Here is a 9,382-nt window from a genome sequence, read left to right as displayed (position 1 = left end):
ACATGAGCCCAAATATGTTTACTTTTTGTGCTCAAACGGCGAAATATTTATCTCAATTACAGGAAGAAAAAATATTAAAAGACTTTTTGATATTATAAAATTAAATAAAATATTGTTCATTGTTACTTAAGCTTAAGAAAAGTTAAAAATATATTTAAAATTAAATACTCATTTTTAAATTTGTACATTAAGTTAAGCAAAAACTAAAACTAGATAATATTTAGTAAATATACACAGATAATTACTAGTTAAATTAATATAACATATTTTTGTTTTATTTAAGCAATTGTATTTGAATAATTTTTTACTGTGCTGAATTGGTTCTTTTTGCAGATAAAATATATACATTATTTCTGGATGCCACTTGAGTTTTTATCAGAGTTTTTGCTTTATTTTTGTTCGTAGCAAAAACCGACATCTCGTTTATCTTATGTATAAAATGTAAATATTTATATCCGTATCACATGTTTTTCTTAAGGTCACAACCTTATGACTAATAATATAATATAGTATAGCTAAAACTTTTTTTCTTCAGTCATGTAAAAACCTTAAAACTAGATAATAAATTGATTTAAATAAACACTTTAAATTTGTAGTGCATTTATGTGTACTGTATTAATGATCCACATGCTGAAGATAAGCACGAGCTTGAATGAATCATGTAAGGGCGCTGAATTCCCATCGCATTATTGTTTTCTTCGTCTCATTCCGCTGATGACGATCCCGAGGGTCTGTAGAAGCGAACCTGGAGACTAACCCCGACTATCGCAAACAAAACTGGTAGACAAACATATATATGGAGCTCCAAGTAGAACGCGGCGTCCAGACGCAACTCAATTCAAACTTTGAAATTGTGCGTTGTTGTTGACTGCTCCTGACATTTGATGCTTTATGATGGAGTAAAAACCAAAAACAACCAGCACAAAAATAGATATATGCCAAATCACAACAACACACACTCCTCCAGACTGATGAGCAAAGTTTGCTTTTAATTTAAAATTTCGCCGCAGAAAAGTAGATGCATGTGATTTTTTTCGGGTTTTTTACTAAAGATGCTGAAAAAATATTTCATTCAGCAGTTAAATAAATTCACATAATATTTTTTGGGGGCTTACATTACATACTAAAATTCATCGATTAATTCATTGCCAATTTATGCCTTAAAAGTTGAAGCTATTTGATTTTTGGTGGCTTAAAATAATTTAGCCGTGAGGCCAAATATTTCCTACCATGCCAACTGAATTGAACATTTTTTGAAAGACAAAAAAATAAGGAAACCAGTTGCTGTTCATGCATTGAAAATCCTTTTGTGTTGCTTAAAATTCTTTCGATGAAATAAAATTGTTTTTTGCCAACTATGTTCGGGGTTTGAAAATAATCGGTAGAGTTGGGGAGTAAGTTTGAAAGCGTAACAACAACTCACTGGCACAACCAGAAAATACACACACCCAACGCACACGGAATGGATATTTCTCATTCAATTTCGCAGGTGTTTGACTCCATGTCAGAGGTGTTTTTCTGAATCGAAGGAGAGGGAAAGCCTTTGTCGATTTGAGGTGTACGTGGTTTGGTTTGGCTCGATTCGTTTCGATTCGGTTGCCATTTAAGCGGATTTTCAAATGCATCCGAAATGTGCAAATGGACCAGATACTTTGTGGACCGAGGCTTATAACCTAGGACATCCGCAAGGATTTCAATAATGATGGTGATTGTGAAGTGACAGTAATGGCATTGAAATCATGATTGAAACGTTGTGTGTAGAATTGCGGATTGAAATGCATAGCAATAAGGCTAAATTGAATACATATTAAGTTAAAAAATTACTTAGGTCTCATGGTATTATAAAAGGAAACTAAAACCTACCTACTTTCAACTCGAGGATACTTACCCTAATAAAGTTGTACTTATTGAGTGCCTATATCATTTAACAATATCCTTTAAGAATCACAACCGAAGTAAGTTATCAAACAATTAAATTATAAAAGTCTTTAATGAGATAATGTTTACTTAATAAACCTTATTTTATTGTTCAAAAATTCAAAAAGGAAAATGCTGTAAGGCTCATTAGGTTTTGCTAAAATCTTGTAATATTTAAGATGTGTAATTTGAGGCCCGCATTAAATATTACAACCGATATTTGTTTGCTTTTTGCTGGATACTTCCACCATCTAAACCCCAACCACCCCCATTTCCCACCGCAAACCCACTTTTATCGGATGAGAACGTGTTGCATACTTTGTGGATGCAGCTGCTGTTTGTTTGCCTTTTGCTTTCAGCATTTTATGATACTCGCGATAATGATGGTTGGCCACAGACACATTATCCCCAACCATTCAGCCACCCATCCAACCACCCCCTTATTTACACCTTGCTCATGTAATTAGATGCGCAAGTTAAGTTCGGGCGTGTGAAATTAATTAAAACTTTCGCTGCTTAAAGTTTTCCTTCAGAGAAAGAAAGTAACCATAAACTTGAACCCACATATGGAGCGGAGTTTGGGAAACCCCGACAAATTGCCGCAAGACAATGACGGGCCACAAAGTCAAGTGCAAAAGTGGCAAGTACATAAGTTCCCTGTTGCAACTTGCTGTTTGTAACTTACAGCATAAATCAGAAATAGTTTAGACCGTCTGCCCCCATTTGTCCATCTGTCTGTCTGCCGATTGTCTATCATCGAAGGCCATCAGCAGACAAGCGTCGAGTTCGGTTTCAACATCCCACTTACCAATATTTTTTCCGGTTGAGATGTTCCTACACTTTTTGGAGGGTATTATGATTTTTGGGTTGAGTAAAACATAATATGATAAGGAATAGGTCTTGATGCTATCTATATGTACTCTATTTAAGCAGATATCAAATTTTATTCCGAAATCGGAAAACTCTTAATAACATTATAACAACTTTCTGAAAAAGATCTTTTTTCTTAAAGATCTTAAACTCATTAAAGACACTTTTTAAGATCCCTTTTTTCAGAGATTAATAATGGAATGCATGCTAGTCAATTTGTTATAAATTCTTACACGAAAGGGTATTATCTACTTAGGTGTTTTTTGCCCCCTGACCATAGTTGTTTTTCCTTTGACCGGGATCCCTTCGGCATTTCCCAGTTTTTGCTCGATGTTGTTGGCGCTGTTTTCTGTTTTCTTCGCTGTGGCCCAACATGCTGCATATTTATGGCATGCCGCAAACGTTTATCTAAACTACATAAAGCAATAAAAGTTAAAAGTCAAATAACTGTAGTACGGTTCCTTGAAGTTAGCCTTGTTGCTCTTTCGGTTTGTTATTGTTTTTGTTATTGTTCCAGGGTGTTGTGGCGGCAACTGCTGAAAACAGATGCCATCGAGTGGGTCTGCAGGAGGTATACTCACACCACAGTATAGATATAGTATCCTAGTATCCTTGTGGCTGGATCCGCCCTTTGGGAAGCTGGAAGGAAGCTACCGACAACCGCCAGTGATGAGAGTCGTTATGGTTTCGGTTTCGTTGGCAGAGCACCTTCAGGAAGTGTGAGCTCTAAATTATCCTTAAGGTGTGGGTCTAGGAGATTATGAAGAGAATAGATACCCTTTTCAATAATTAGCAATACAAAATTTAAGAGCACTCAAAGTAAGTATAATTTTTGCGCAAAGTGAAAATGAGTTCGTTTATAAACTATTTTGATGTATTGGTTTATATTCTTAAATATCCTTATTCCCTTTAAGTATTTTATTATAGGCCTTAGAGACTCTAGATTTATAGACTTAATTCGAATAAGTGTTAAGTTATGATACAACTCAAATATCCTAATAATCCCTTTAATATATTTTAACCGAATTCCAACAAAAAATTGAAAAAAAATATAGTTCCAATATTTGTTTTGAAAGGGGGATTACTATATCTCATACCTGTAGCGAATTCCGATAGTCGATTTGGCTTTGGCGTTAATAACCCAAGGTTCTATGTATCTGTTTACACTTACAAGCTGTCGGATCGATCTGCAGATAACTATGAACTCGACTGCAGTGGGAAAATGGAAAAGTGGGGTAGGAAAAGTGGGTGCCAGTGCCACGATGGAGGTCGAACAATCCTCGAACGTCATGCACGTGCACTGCTCTTGTCCTTTGGTCCCCCTGTCCCCACGTCTCTGCTCCTATTCCTGGCGTATCCTTTTAATCCTTTTGCCAATGCATCCCATTGCCTTGCATCGAGTTTGATTTCACACGCGAGCACAAAAACAATAATATTATGCCACAAACACTCGATGCCAACGAACATGGCCCATGTAATCACACTTGAGCTCCTCGCCCAGCCACACAAACACACTCTCAACGGGGGAAAACTCAGTCGCATCCACACACACACTGGGAAACTCACTCACACCCACACGGCTGCAGCGAGATTGCGAAACTTCATTATATGCCCGTTGGCAGGCAGGAGCAATCGTTCTACACTGTGCGAAAATTTGTTAATAGGCTTGTAAAATGTTAGTTCATTTTTCAAGTTTATCAAGCTATGCAGGAAAAGAAAAATCATTGAAGTTTTGTAATATTTTTATCAACAAGATTTAAAGGATTCAAGTATTGTTGTAAAAAATACTGTAAATTATGTCTTAAAATGTATGTGAAGAAACCATTAGTTACATTTATAACATCGATTATGAAAAATAAAGAAGAGTTTAATTTAACATTGGAAAATAATAACATAAACATAAGCTTAAAACAAAAATTTTAAAATTAAAATACTACGAAATGTAAAAAGAAATTTAAAAGGTGTCTAAAAGTATGCAACGCTTTCTTTTCAATCCGTTTTTCGATGGTGTTATATTTTCATTGCAAATATTTTTACATCTTTGTAACAGACTTTAAACATCAAGAGATTTGTTTGATACCTTTAAATAAAAAGGAAAAAAGACTAATGTATAAATTAAAATGTTAAAATAAATAGTTTGTATATCTCACTTAGAATTTACCTTGTAAGTTCAAGGTGTGAAAAATTTGTAACAATTATTGGAAGGCAAAATTCATCCGATTTCTCGCAGTGCCTGGCCAGGAGTAGCTAGTGCCCTCCACCTCCGCTCACCCAGAATCGGCCAGTTCTTTTCCATTTCTATTTCTGTGCCGGCTTCTGTTGCCGTTTCTGTTTGGCTTTGTTCTCGACGCTCTGTTGTTGTTGCTGCTGCTGCTGTTGCTGCCTTTCGCCTTTGGCCCGAATGGCATTGAGCTTGAAAATGTGTTTATTTGCCGGCACACACATCCGCACACCCACACACTCGAACATCCGCATATCCGCACATTCAGGCAGCAAGTGCCTGCCATAAAATCGCTGAATCCATCCACGACGACGCAAACAAGCTGCCATATGTCGACGGTGGGTGGGGTGAAATCTTACCACCATATACCTATAGGTGTACTCGAACACCCACCCATCTACATTCGGAATCGGCATCATCATTCCCGTCTCGGGGCAATTGTTGTGCATGTTTTTGTTATCTGCCGGCTGGTTGGCTGTAAGGAATGCTAATGCCACTACCACTACCAATTTCAATGCCAATGAGACTGCCATAAGTGCACCTCAGGTGTTGGCCAACTTTAAGTCCTTTCGCTTCTGGTCTGCTTAACGTACACGGGAAAAAAAGTTTCTGAAATATGGGAGCCTAAAAGGGTGGGTTAATCACTTTAACCTACCACCTCAACTACTAATACCCCTTATGTAATTACTACTACTAAAATCAGAATTGTTTACAATGTATTACAATAAGGTAGCTAAAACAGAAACCACCTAAAGCTTAAAGCCTCTTACTTAGGTGTAGAAAAGTATGCAATGAAAATGTTACATACCACAACCTGGCTGAAAATAAACTGCTTTTAAACACTTTTGTAATATTTTTAAAAACTTCCGAGACTTATATTTTTTTAATTATTTATTTTGGTGTACGCTGATGCTGATGACATTTGTCGGGTTATTTCTTAACTGGCCCCGACTTGAAATTAAATTCCTAAGGAAGATCGGATGAAAATGGGGGTGTTGCGAGACGTGTGCGGCTGCCAAATGAGGCAAATTCAAGTGGCACATGGCACCACTGTAGATTCCAAAAGCTCCCTCAGCAGTGCGAGTCACGCTTTCATTTGCGGCATTGGCCAATATATCAAAGCACTCAAACTGATTGCATTTAGTAGGGTCCAGAGCTGTTGCAATTGGATCTTGCATCCTCCATCAGTGCTGCCAAGAGGGTTTACTCCCAGAGGAACTTGGATATTTATTAAGATAGGAATTACTCAATATATTCAAATTTGTTGATAAATAGTGAAGGTATGCAGCTATCAACAATTTTAAGAATTAATAAATATCCAATGTCTTAATTACCTTAATATAATTTTAAAAAATATATATTTTCATCAATCTTTTTAACTATAAACTTTTTTAAAAATGGCATACATATTCACATTAACTTGAAGAATGAAAGCATGTTCTTACTATACTCAACAAAAGTTTAAATTAAATTTTCCGTTATTGTTAATAATTTATTTTGACCATTTTCAGGGCTTGATTGAGCCTTGGTTAAGTTCAGTGGGACAACACTGAATCCAGTGGGCCGTTGCATCGTCGACAGCATTATGAGAGCCACGCGTTGCAGCGGCACGTTCCACATAACGAAGACCCCTCCACCCTCATCCTGCCTTGTTTGCTGGTCAAATCCATCACTCTGCCCCATTCTCCCTCGGTTTTAATTGTTGCACAACAATGATCCCTCCGCCTTAATTGGTGTTTCCCTGTCGGCAGGATGACACTTGGTGGGGTGCCAGAAGTGAGTGCTACATGCCACTTGCCACTCGCCATTCAAGGGCTTGTCTTGTGGCAATTATGTGGATGAACTGGTCCTCCCTTCCAAACCATTGGCTGGGGTCCAGCTTTTGGGGTCCAGTTTTAAGGGCCCATTGAAGGAGGGGCTTGCCCTAAAACAGCTCCTGATGACCGGCAATGAATAGTAATTAATGTCAGACGATTTGGAATAGTGGCTCTTAGTTGAATCGAAGCCAAGTCAAAATGTTATTACTTTAATAGTATTTTAGTAAGCCCATTCCTTATAGAGTTAAAGAAAAAATAAATTAAGTATTTTTGGGCAACTTTATAATGGTAAGTAAGGAAATAATGGTTTTACTCTTTGGTAAACTTATTTTTCTACCCTGTAATAATAATAAAATATTTTTTTAAATATTTTTTTTAATATTTTACTTAGTCTGAGATAAATAATAATGCATAATATTTTAATTTTGCTATTACATATATATGACCTCTTTCCAATGATTCCCTTAAATATTTTATTCCCATCCCATTGTTTACTCCCCTCATTATTGTAATTCCATGTTATGATGGATTATGACGCACACGGATTTGCCATTACTTTGGGGATGAAAGTACATACCACTGCATCCAGCAACTGGCAATTAATTATATGCGTTGCTGTGTCGGACTATCCTTCGACCCACAAACCCCATCCAAAATTACCACCCCGAAACCCCATTTACCCCATCGAAATACTTTCCACATTTGTTGCGTGTGCACGTAACTCAAATGCCAAACACCTGCAGTTAACACGTTCGCAGTGCTTACAGAGCGGGCAAACAGATCCGTTACCATACCCCCCTTATCCCTTATACAACCATACCCACTTCCGTATCCCTAGCTGTATCCCTAGCCGTAGTTCGTGCCCCTGCCAAATGGACAAAGCAGCGTTAAAACTGCACTTAAGTCAAACTTGCCAGACAAGTGCCGTGTGGAAGTGGCAAGTGGATGGAGTTGGAACCTTCCGATTCTAGGGAGCGGAGGAGATGGTTCGCCGACTAGGGTTGCGGTGAAATAGAACCAGGAAGGGAACCCAAGGAAACTGCACTGCAGAAAATGTTTTCCTAATTTGGAATTTTTAAAGCAGAAGAAGGGAAACCCAAAGAATACGTGATTAAAAAAAATTTTTCTTGTTTTTTTAATGTTTTAAAAATTCTAGATGATTTCGTAGTTAAATAAATTTATTTGAAAAGCATTTAAAGTTTTTTGAAATAATATAATATATATATTATAATATATATTAATTAATTAAATATTCTTACTCTTCTGTGTTTTATAACTATTTTAACAGTCAAGTTTGGATCACTTTTAACATGTCGTATACGTGATTTTATTTTCTTACAAAACTAAGATCTTTTATTTATAGATCTTATTTCTTTTATTTTGTACACCACTTTGAATGACATATTGCTACTGGAATCTGTTACTTCTAAGGACTTTAAGGCACTGTTCCCCAAAAAGAAATTTTTTCTCAACTTATATAAACATTTTCTTATAGTGTAATCACAGGCAACTAAACAGCCATTAAACAGCTGACGTGGCCGTTTTACGAGCGCCCTTCGGTTGTAAAATTTCATTACGAACTAAACGGTTTTCATGGCGGTGGCACAAACCCAGTGGTCATCGGACCAAAACCCATACTTCTTACGTTTCTCCGTCGGAATTATCCCTGCAGTCTCGGCCGGACTTTCTTTCTTATGCTAATTCGTGGCGCTTGGACACTTAGTTGATTGGTTTTTGTCAGAGACGTCGTCGCAAAGCGTTGACTGATTGGATTTTGGTCATTTGCCGAAGACCCCACGCCCACCCATTGGATAGACAGGGATTATGATTACCAGAACTTCCTTTATCTTCCCGGGAACTTCAACTTAAAGTTTCCCAGCTGTTCTGCCCTAAACCATTATTCATGTAATAATCTGGAGTACATAAATCTTGGTTCGGAAGCTACTCGACTTCCCAAGGGCGTTTGCCGGCCCCTGTGACCTTGACCTAGACCCATTTCCCGGTTTACATAGGTATAACTGGATAAGAGGCGGTGGGTGGTGGTGTAACATGGCCCTAACATTCTGCTGGGAACTTACAGCACTCAAGCTTACCATTTAAAAACGCTCTAAATGTTGAGCGAGTGGGATGATGCCAACCAAAGCTTTTCAACTAATATATTAATTTCCTTGTAACAAATGTTACTATAATAGTTGTTATGCCTATTTTCTTATACTTACATCAAATCAAGGATTGGCGAAAAGCAATGTTTCATATGGCAGGCAGTCTCTATCATATGTTTTAGTTTTTAGCTGCTGGGAAAAATGTAATACAATTTTTAAAATCTATATTTCTATATACATATATCGAATAAAATATTAATCATATTTTTCTTTTACAATAATTATATTTATTACATTCAAATATCATAACAAAACAGGTAGTAATTTTAAATTTAAAAAAGATCGATCATGCTACGTAAATCTTTTTAATAAAATTTTCGGTAGGACGAGATTTAGCCCCGTACCTACTTTTATTTATTTTAGTAATTTTGGCTATCGACGATCTTCAAATTGCT

Source organism: Drosophila suzukii, chromosome 3 (genome assembly GCF_043229965.1).
Source record: "Drosophila suzukii chromosome 3, CBGP_Dsuzu_IsoJpt1.0, whole genome shotgun sequence".
Lineage (NCBI taxonomy): Eukaryota > Metazoa > Arthropoda > Insecta > Diptera > Drosophilidae > Drosophila > Drosophila suzukii.
Note: the sequence above shows the minus strand (reverse complement) of the source record.